This window comes from Theropithecus gelada, chromosome 12, assembly GCF_003255815.1.
Source record: "Theropithecus gelada isolate Dixy chromosome 12, Tgel_1.0, whole genome shotgun sequence".
NCBI classification, from domain to species: Eukaryota; Metazoa; Chordata; class Mammalia; order Primates; family Cercopithecidae; genus Theropithecus; species Theropithecus gelada.
In genome coordinates, this window is record NC_037680.1 from 52223054 (window position 1) to 52234950 (window position 11897).

The window sequence follows — 11897 nt, forward strand, 5'->3', positions numbered from 1 at the left end:
CTCAATAAATGTAGTATCTATCCAAGGACTAACATTTGCAAAGGAAAAAACATACAATATAGTGGTCTAAGACTGGCCATAGGCAGAATATAAGGCAGAAAATTCTTTTGGAATTCTTCTGGTCCTACCCATTCCAGCACATTAACAAAAGCAGCAAGTCACAGGGGCCAATCAGAATTAGGGCCTTCTCCCTTGCAGACAGATGCTCTGGTACCCACTTAATGCAAGGCTTCAGCTTTCCGGAATTCTTAGGGATATTTTTGCAGGTAGTCCTGGCTCCAACAAGCTAGAGAAAAAATTTCTTCCATTCACAGGCAATGGGGGTGCTCTTGATAAGCCTAAAGGTGTATCACCAGGAAAGCCATCATTCTCATTATGCCTAAAGGCAATTCACCACATGTGGAATTTGGCTCTTAAAAACTGCATAAGTCAATCTTAATAACAAGTACACAAAAGAAACCCTGAAGGTTCTATTTACTAGTTTCTTATCCCACTGTGTAGAGAGGAGAGAATGTTCAGGGTTTTTCACTATATTCACTGTTTAGTGAACGCACCACTGAGAGCTTGTCTATGAACAATGTTATGAGAACGACAGTTGTGACCACATGTCATTTTCTTTTTTTTTTTTTTGAGATGGAGTCTGGCTCTGTTGCCCAGGCTGGAGTGCAATGGCACAATCTTGGCTCACTATAACTTCCGCCTCCCACATTCAAGCGATTCTCCAGTCTCAGTCTCCTGAGTAACTGGGATTACAGGTGTGTACCATAATGCCTGGCTACATTTTTTGTATTTTTAGTAGATTGTGTTTTGCCATGTTGGCCAGGCTGGTCTCGAACTCCTGACCTCAAGTTATCCACATTCCTCAGCCTCCCAAAGTGCTGGGATTACAGGCGTGAACCACTGTGCCCAGCTCCATGTCATCTTAATAAGCTGGAATTAATCAGTGGGTTTACTTCTCTGAAAATTATATGAGCCTACAGATATTTGGATAATGATAGATAACTGATGAGTGTACTAACACATTTCATAGATTCTCAGTTGTACATTTTTGGGGTTTTTTGCACATTTTAACATCTCTGCAATCCAGATGTGCTTTACTATCACCATCAACCAGCAGAAAGTCCTGGCAGAGTTGTCATGGTCTGCTCATGTGAGAACATAAAACACACCAGCATCAAAACTTGCAGAATGGATCTCATTGACAAGGAAGAAAATCCCAGAGATAACATTGGAGCACTTTTTAAAGAAATGTTGTATTATCAATGCTCTTGACGGCCCAGAAGAAAATACTGTGTAGAAAAACATGGTTCTAGACAGCTCTGAGTTGAATCATAAGAGTTGGATTTAGGAATACATAGGAGTTACATTGGTTTTTTTCTTTTGAAACCTGTGGATTATCTAAATCAGTCTAGAAATCAGTCTAGAAAAGCTGTTTCAAGAACTATAAAATAAAAATTCTAAGTCTTCATTTAAAATTAGAAAACATTCTGTCATAGTTTAATTGGCAGCATCTTTTTCTTAATTGTGGTAAATAAAATAATGGTCCTTCTGGTAATCAATAACATCTTAGATTCAGTGGAAAACAGGTTAAGTAGAAATACACCGCAATGCAGTGAGCTTGCAGAAATAAAATAACCAAAACTTTAATTATTAAGAGAAAATAAATATAATTTCCTCTCACTCTAGAAACATCAATATTTAAAATGTTACAGTAACCTTTATATATAATGCATGCTGTATTTGAAAAAGGTAACACACCCAAAAAAGACATTATGAAGTAAACCATTTTGCTTGTTGCTTCTCAAACTTTATATTTTTAATACAGAGGAGTTGGGAAAACTCTTAAAATTCTCAAAAAAGGAAAACAATTTATATTATACAAAGAGTAAAACATTTAAACTTAAATAGAAACTGCGCTTCTTTATACTTCATTGAGCTTGCTAAGCCTCAGAATTTTTTTTTTTTGTAAAATGGAGATTTAAAGCAGCTATATGTCATTGTGTTGTTGCAAGAATTGAATGGTTGACACATATAAAATGTTTAGTAAAGAGATCCACATATTAGGAGGTAAATAATTCATAATTGTACTATTCTTATTATCTTTATGATTATTTTACATTTGGCTTAGTGCTCAACAAATATTTGAGTGAAATAGTAAAAAACAAAAAACTAAAGTATCATATCTCCATCATTTTAAAAGACTTTATTCCCAGCAATGAATTATCTAAAACTGTTATTTTTAAGCTTACATAATAGTTTCTTCATAGACTCAAAAGCAGATGATTTTTTATTTAAGCAGGAATAGAGATGAAAAAGTAATCCCATTTTCTTTGGCACTGTGGTACTGAAAAGGCTAATAGTTAAGTGCTGTTAACAAAATGATGCTGCTAGAGAGATTTCCTTAGTGTTGAGGGGTGAGGGTGGGGGTCGGAGGGTGGGGGAAAAGGGGGAAGAAAATTCCAGTTTGTTATAACCAAAATTGAACTCAATCCTTCAAGAAACAGATTCTTTCCGCCTACACATGCGCACACACACCCACACACCTTTTGTTTTTTAGAGATCTTGAAAATGTTTAGTCAAATGGGTCTTAAATGTCAGTCCTCTGGTGGGGAAGGAAAAGGGCACCACACACAGATCTTTCCCCTGTTTGGTCCAAGCCAGATGTATAAGAAAACGAGCTCGAAATGAAATAAAGGATAACATAATTATAATACACCCTTCTTAAAAAAAAAAAAAAACTCTGTCTCACATTAAAATGTGAAATATCTCAAGAGACGGTTGTGGATTTTACAATTTTATAACCCAGTTTTTAAAAATCCTAAATATAAAGTATGTTTGGGTACATGCTATTTCATAAATGTCATGCATTTTTGGTGGGAGCACTTTCTACACACATTCCTCGTTTACATTTCAAAAGTGCCTTTTGGAAATATCTACCAGACACTAAATCATGGACAGAAACTCATAGCGTCTTCAGGAGGCAGCAAGGTCAGGTGAAGGGCACTGGGTAGGAAGTCTGGAAATCTGTGTCTCCTTCTACCCATTCCCAGAATCAGGTCGTTGGCCCTAAACAAGTCTCTTGACCTCCCTGGATCTCCGCATCTCCATTAGGACTTAAGGATCTCTAAGTCCCTTTCAATTCTAACATCCTTTGACGAGAATTTAAATTTTTGCCCAAGGTGACCTTAATGTTGATAGCAAGAATGGGGAATAGTGTTTACAATACCCATCATTTCATTGTCTTAAGTGCTACTTCACTTTAACTCATTTTATGTTTCAAAACACACTGTCAGCCCTTTATCAGTGTGTATGTGAGTGTGTGCACACACACCCATACACACACATGCAAAAACACACACTTCAAGGAATGACTAACAAAGAATCCCGCTGTGAGAATTATATATAGCATTTTGTGTGACATGTTAGGCATAGCCATGTTCTCGGTGCTAATTATGAAACCGCAAACATAGAAAGCTTGTGTCCCTCCCTGAGTCAGCTGGGCCCACATTGCATTTCTCTCTAAGGTCAGTATGGCTTCATGCAAAACCCTTCTCCTCCACCCTCTCCTGACCAGAGGACAGTGACCCCCTTAGGCTCCTCAACAGCACAACCCAAAAGCAAAGATGCAATTTAATTCTTAGCCTCAAACACAGCCCATTTGGAAAGACACCAGTCACTAGGGTATTGTTAGTGCCTTGAAATGGCCAAGAGGGATTGCTGACTCTGCGAATATCACTCGAAAGGCAGGAATTCTATTTGAATTACTAACATAACAGATGTTTGCTAGGCTCCACCATGCAGTCTGCATACAGTTATGCTAATTTGGCAGCACTTCTCTTCCAGTTAGCTCTGAGCCATTAGAGCACGCAGCTAGTAGGTCCTTCTGTCTAACTAATAATTGCCTATTATTGATATTAATTAACATTTTTTGCACCTTTCCTCAGTTTTGACCTAGTATCTGTTGGTAGTCTAATCACTGTGGCCTATTAAAAGTCAAAATACAGGGGCCTACAGTAGTCACGAGCCATTTATCAAAAAGCAAACAAGGCCAATTAAACAGGCAGCCAGACAGTTGTCTTGATTTGCCGCTGACTGTTTCTTGATCACCATTATAAATTGCTAATAGGGCAGAAAGCGCTAAGCGGGGAGCATCTGTGGGGGTCTGGTTATTGCTCACTCCCCGCCTGGTGACAGGTGAGAGAGAGGCTAGTGATGGTCTTATTGATGTGAACTGCCCATCAGTTGGTAGTTATTGTTAAAGTTCATGATGCTACAGCTGATCCCGTCCTGCTGAGAGTCAATCAAATTAATTAGAGCTAGAAATTCTTCTTTATTATTTTAGAGCACCAGTACAGAAAGAAGCCCTGTAATTTGGATCCAAAGGCAATGGAGAAAAAAAATCTTCATGTAGTACAGTGTGAAAAAAAAAATCAGATATTGCTTCTTCCATTATTTATAATAAGGGTTGCGGCTAAAGGTTTTTATAGGCACAGATCAAGAGATCATAATAGAAGCATATTGACAGATTTTTTTCTGCAATACTCTAAGGAACTGGCTGTAGCAGGAAAATATATCAAAACCTTATCATCAGAGCTGAGATCTTCTGTGAAAAATCAATAAAGAGTTATACATGGTTTGAGTTTAAACAGTTCTCTGTAGTCATTTAAACATAGTGCATCTGTACAGCTTTTTACCTCTGGAGACCAAGGTAACCTAGCAACTGCAGGGCTTAAACCGATTAACTACAAATGAAGTACTGTACGCCTATCAAAGCAATTGTTCATCGTTGCCTTTGTTGCAGAGACTAAGCTAATTGAACATGATACAGTATGAAGATAATTAACACCCATGAGTTTGCTAATTGCCTGTTAGCATTACAACACAGTCTCTTGGTTTCTTTTTAACTGTCTCCTTTGTAGCCTCTTACTTCCCTTAAAATGGTGCAGGACCTGTTTAACTGGCAATGATATTTTGGAGTTTATTAACCCTTTTAAAATTGTTTTTTTTTTTCAAAGCTGTCTTAATGAAGCATATTGCATGTGCTTGTTAAATGCAAGCCCCCACTTTGTCGCTCTATTTTCCCAAGATTAGGAATTTGTTTTACAGATACTGTACAAACTATGTTTATTTTTCGTGCTAATTTATTTCGAGCAATTTAGCCATTATAAATGCTCTTGAAAAAAAAATGGCTTTAGTGGTTCCCTTTATTACTCAGCTGCTCTGCTTTCGAGAGTAAGCGATAAATGTCTTTGAGGGTTGGAATATTAATTGAAGGCAGCATCTGGTCAGCAGCTGACCGGCTCCAGTTGTCCTGCTCCAACCAAGCAGGCGAAAAAGCTTTGCTGGCTCACTTTGCCAGGCTCTCACTTTTCCTTGGAGCCGTGGACTAAATGAACCCCCATTTTATCTCTGCTGGATCACTGCATGGATGCCAGAAAATCAATTGGGCAGGAAAATCTGTTAATCTAAAGTGAATTCAATCTAAGGAATCATTTAAAATAAAAATTTCAATCATTACTTTTTCGGAAAAGCACTTTCTTCTCTCAAGTCTGTGTGTACATGTCATGACGATACTTTGAAAGGACCTATCACAAGAGTAATTTGAAGTCAATAGAATTGTCTTGCAAAGAACAATTTGCTTTTTGGAAAAAAAAAAAAAATAGGGTGGCTGATTACAAACTTAGGAGGAAATGGAAAACCCAAACACTGTGTGGCCAGAAACAATTAATACACTCGAGCCCAGAATACACATCAGGACAGATTTTTCTCCTGTTGAGAAGGAATACCTTGGCTGTGTTACAATTGTTTAACTTGGGTTTTCCTGCATGATCCTCTGTGTTTGTCATTACCGTGTCATGGTTAGTACTTGCTGGTAAGTCAGTCCCAGGGGGGCCATTTCTAGTGCCCAATTACAAGTTCTATCATCAATCATAAATATTATTTATTCAACAAAATGAATTGCTAATTAATAACTGATGAGCATTATGGCCTTGAAGACTATAACACTATTAATTATGGTTGGCATGAAAGGGGTCTACCTGGCACATTTTCACCACAATTAGCCCTGGAAGCTTTCATGGAATATGTCTATTAAGATAATCTAAGAAAAGACTGACCTTCCTTCCCCCACCCCCCACAAAAGGACTGATACATTATCTCAGGTTAGAACTTCACCAAACCAACTCCGGTATTCCAACACTGTTTTCCCTGTGCACCGTGACTTGTATGAGAAGCATGGCATGGAGAAAAGAACTCCCCATAGAGGCTGGCAGGTACAAAATGCAGTCACACATGCCCAGCCGTCCTCCTGCTGAAATGCTGCAAGGGGTGACTCAGCCATAGCCTGGCACTTGGAATGTGGCTGCCAGCTTATTTTTAGACTCAGTTGTTGCCCAGCTCCTGTTCTGAGCTCTGGGTCCAGGCACACAGCAGCTAAATCACTTCAGCAGGCAGCTGGCTGGCCAGGACTGTTCCCATTTACTGGCAGGCTGGTGGGAGTACATCGTTCACCTTAAGGACCTCCTGATCAGACACTTAAATAAGGGAAACTAAGAAATGCCCTCTTGCCCACTACTGGGGAAGAAGAAAACAGTAGGTTTGAAGAATGAATACATACAAAAATATAATATTGCTGTGAATCTCTTTGAAAGCAGAACAAATCTACTACCTCTGTGTTCTGTGTAGCTAAGTCTCTACGCCCAAGGCTCTGTGGGTGACCAAATATGGGTGGATGAAAAAGCATTGCAAAGACTTTTTAAAGTTATACGAATAACGTAAGGGAAAACCTTTTTTCCTCCTGCATATGTGTAAGCTCTAGAAGGACAGAGCTTGTTAAATAGTTATCTGGATGATTCTGTAGTTCAGACAATTATTTCACATTTAGTGCTGGATGGATTTTGGAGAATAAGCGATTTGCATGAATCAAATTAACTAAAGAAATGGAAAAGAACTCTCTGCTGGATAAACAGTCAGTCTCACATTATTTCAGTTAAATATGTTTGAGGCTTCAAATTATACAAGCATCTTCCCTTACCATTCTGCCAAACAGCAGAGATCTCAGCCCTCTTTCTGTGGGTGGTTACAGGTGTCCTTGGAGGGGAAAAAAGAAAAGAAAAAGCACGCCCCACATCCACGTGGCATGATTATTGGTGAAGTTATTTTTAGCTTTAGAAAATTAAGAATTAGGAAGATTCGTAGAGTGAAAGAAATGTTCACAAAACAGCCTAATTAAGCAAAACGTTTTTCAGAGTTTCCACCACATTTCTCCGTAAAGACACTGACAAGTGAATACACCCAGCTGGTAAGGGCTTGCCAGCATTTAGGTTAGCAAAGTGGTAAATTATTTGTGTTTCATGGTGGCAAATGTACCTATTTCTGCAAAGGCTAGGACAGAACAGCCAAAAGAAGCCACTTAGTTGACACTGATTAATGGAAAGAGCAAGTAAAAATTTAAGGAAGCAAGGGAGAAAAAAGGGGCAGAAAGAGTTTGGTGGAAGTGGGAGAGGAAAAATGGAGGATGGGCTGGTAAAAAAAAAACCTTGGATTCAAAAGCTGGCTCCACCACTTTCTGCATTCAGAAGCATGAACAAATCAGTTCATCTATCTGAGCCTCACTTTACACTTTTGTAAATGGGAGTTATTCATACTTGTCTCGAAGATTTGTAGAGAGGAGCCAATGAATAGTATATTTGTGTCTTTAGTTTTGAAAGCACTTTGAAAACAAACAGTTATATAGAAATGTAAGATTTCTAATAATTTTGCTTGTTTGTTATGTTTGTTACTGAGAGGTGAAGCCAGCTGAACTTCCTAGGTTGAGTAAGAGGATTGTAAAATGCACCAATCAGTGCTCTGTAGCTAGCAAGAGGATTGTAAAATGCACCAATCAGCAGGATCCTAAAAGTAGCCAATCGCAGGGAGGATTGAAAAAAGGGTACTCTGATAGGACAGAAACAGAACATGGGAGGGGCCAATAAGGGAATAAAAGCTGGTCACCCCAGCCAGCAGCGGCAACCCACTCATGTCCCCTTCCACACTGTGGAAGTTTTGTTCTTTCACTCTTCACAAGAAACCTTGCTACTGCTCACTCTTTGGGTCTGTGTCATCTTTAAGACCTGTAACACTCACTGCAAAGGTCCCGTGGCTTCAATCTTGAAGTCAGCGAGACCACGAACCCACTGGAAGGAACAAACTCTGGACACACTACTAGCCCATCTCAATCCAGTTATTTCAAGCAAAGTGGCCGGGTAGGCTCCAAAGGCTGTATGTAGAAGGGAACATATCACCCAGACCCTCAGTATGAGAACTAAAGACTGGGTCAGTAGTTGTGAGTATTGATGCCTGCATGAGGGACTATCATGTTTTCTTACATCAAAAGTCAGGCAAAGATACCTGAGCCACAAATAGCCACTTTTTACGATCACACCTGAGGCTACTCCTACAGAGAACTCCAACCTTATGCACAATAATAACATGGAGAAATTAACAGTGTAGTTATTCTGGATAGGTCTGGTGTGGGGCCTAGAAATTTGCATCTTAATCAGCAGCTCTGGTCTTTCTGAGGCAGGTAGTTCACCACTACCAAACGAGAGACCCAAGTTCTGACTCCTGCGAGTAGTGCACAGCCCCAGCATGCACTTCTCTCATTCTGCAGCATGGTTGGGAACATATTTGGACCAGGAGGCATCTTTTCAAGAGTCAAGAGAAACAAGGAATGGTGATGCCTCAGTCCTTGTTTTCAGTAACACAGGCTTGATTCAAGGAGTTATCTGCTCCTAGACTGCATGGGAAAGGCACTTTTTTGTAACTTTTAAAAGCTTTTTATTTTGAGATAATTGTAGATTCATGTACAGTTTTAGGAAACAATACAAGATCCCATGTACCCTTCACCCAGTTCACAACCAGAACACTGACATTGATACACTCCACCCACCTTATTCAGATTTTACCAGTTATACATGCACTTATTTGTGTACATGTGTGGGTATTTAATTCAAAGCAGTTTTATCAAATGTGTAGTCATGTGACCACAGTCAAGAAAAGATCAGTGCCATCATCACAAGGATATGCAATCCTCTGTGTTGCTCCTTTATACCAAACCCACTTCCCTCTTCATCTGCTCTGCCCCAAGGTCTGAACCCATGGCAACCAACCAGTAATCTGTTCTCCATTCCTATAGTTTTGTTATTTCAAGAATGTTATGTAAATTAAATCTTATACCATGTGATCTCTTGAGATTTACTTTTCTCACTCAGCCTAATTCTGATAGTGGCATAGTACAATATAGGAGTAGTCCATTCTGACAGGTGTGTAGAGATATCTCATTGTTATTTTAATTTGCACTTCCCTAATGCTTAATGTGATTGAACGTATTTGCTGGAGTTTATTTTTCTCTTTTTCTAGTTTTATGATTTTTAAAAATTTTTTATCTCCATAGGTTATTGGTGAACAGATGGTGTTTGCTTACATGGGTAAGTTCTTTAGTGGTGATTTGGTGAGATTTTTGATGCACCCATCACCCAAACAGTATACCCTGTACCCTATTTGTAATCTTTTAACACTCACCCCTTCCCATCGCTTCCCCCGAGTCCCCGAAGTCCACTGTGTCATTCTTATGCCTTTGTATCCTCATAGCTTAGCTCCCACTTATAAGTAAGAACATACGATGTTTGGTTTTCCCTTCCTGAGTTACCTCACTCAGCATAATAGTCTCCAATCTCATCCAGGTCGCTCCAAATGCCATTAATTCATTCCTTTTTATGGCTGAGTAGTGTTCCATTATATATATACACACACACACACACACACACACACATCTCATATATATATACACATATATATACACACCATATATACATATATACCATGTATACATATATATCATATGTATACATATATACACCATATATATATACACACACATATATACACACACACCACAGTTTCTTTATCCACTCCTTGATTGATGGACATTCGGGTTGGTTCCACGTTTTTGCAATTGCAAATTGTGCTGCTATATACATGCATGTGCAAGTTTCTTTTTTGTATGACTTCTTTTCCTCTGGGTGGATACCCAGTAGTGGGATTGCTGGATCAAATGGTAGTTCTACTTTTAGTTCTTTAAGGAATCTCCATATCCTTTGTGGTACTGATCAAAGAACTAGAAATACTAGTCCTAAAGGCCCAGGAAAAGGAATTAAAGAACCTAAACCAACTTCACAAACATGTAGACATACATATTTCTCCTCCTCTTGTAGGGAAATTATCCCGTATCTTTATTTCCCCGAACACTTAAGATTAACCTTCTGCCCCTAAAATACTAATTCTCATTTCTCTAAAACAAATGGACATTGGACATAGGCTGTATGGCAACATCAAAAATGTTTTTGAGGCCTCAGCTTCATGGTAAATCTTTTTTTTAATTTAATTTTTTATTTCAATAGTTTTGGGGGTACAGGTGGTTTCTGGTTACATGGGTAAGTTCTTTAGTGGTGATTTCTGAGATTTTGGTGCACCTGTACCCAGAGCAGTGTATACTGTACCCAATATGTAGTCTTTTATCCCTCACCTCCCTTCTACACTTTCCTTCCAACCGAGTCTCCAAAGTTCCACTATATCATTCTTATGCCTTTGCACCCTCATAGCTTAGCTCCCACTTATAAGTGAAAACATTTAATATTTGATTTTTCATTCCTGAGTTGCTTCACTTAGAATAATGACCACCAGCTCCATCCAAGTTGCTACAAAATACAGTATTTCATTCCTTTTTATGGCTGAGTAGTATTCCACAGTGTATATACACCACATTTTCTTTATCTACTCATTGGTTGATGGGCACTTACGTTGGTTCCATATTTTTGCAATCATGAATTGTGCCTCACAGTAAATCTTACTACATTATAGATGCTCTGCTCCACCCAGGTTTCTCTGGTGAAAGTGCTCTTTGCTGAGGGAAGGCCTCCAAAATCAACTCTTTGAGGGAGAAGATGTGCCCTTCACCCAGAAAGATAACCACATAGGTGGCAGAGATTCAACGTGGAAGCCTTCATATACTCAGTGTGTACTTCTCTGCTTGCATCCTCACAACTAGGGGAGTGGGAATGCCCTCCTAAGAGCAGGGTTGGATTCCAGCAGTCTGGAACAAGGTATTTGTGAGCCACTAATTCCCATGATCTGTCTTTTTCTTGCTTTTGCTCAATATAAAACCTAGACTGTTTGTGGGAGTAACACTTCTTTCACATTAAATATTTCATTTGCTGTTTTATTTTATTTTATTTTATTTTATTTTTTGAGACGGGGTCTCACTCTGTCACCCAGGTTGGAGTGCAGTGGTGTGATCTTGGCTCTCCGCCACCTTGACCTCCTGGGTTCAAGCGATCCTCCCAGCTCAGTCTCCCAAGTAGCTGGGATCACAGGCACACACCAACACACCTGACTAATTTTTGTATCTTTTTTTTGTAGAGATAGGGTTTTGCCATGTTGCCCAGGCTGGTCGTAAACTCCTGGGCTCAAGTGATCTGCCCACCTTGGCTTCCCAAAGTGATGGGATTACAGGCATGAACTACTGTGCCCGGCCACTTAATATTTTATACATCAGTGTGCTGAAAACTGTGTTCCACAGATGAGCTATTAAGAGACATTCAGGACAAAGACTATTCCAAGGACACAGGAGTGTGGAAAATACCACAGGATTCCTCAGGGCTTTGAGGATGCTGATGAGTTTTGTGACTCTTCAGGATAACCTGCAGTAACCAGCACCTCCCAAATCTATTTGATTGCAGAATATTTTGAGGAAGGCTGAACAGGTAGCTATCTAATTCCATGAAACATAACTGGGAAAATTCTATTTTATAGGAAATACGCATGAATTGTCTCATTAGCTCCTTTCACCAATCCCAGTG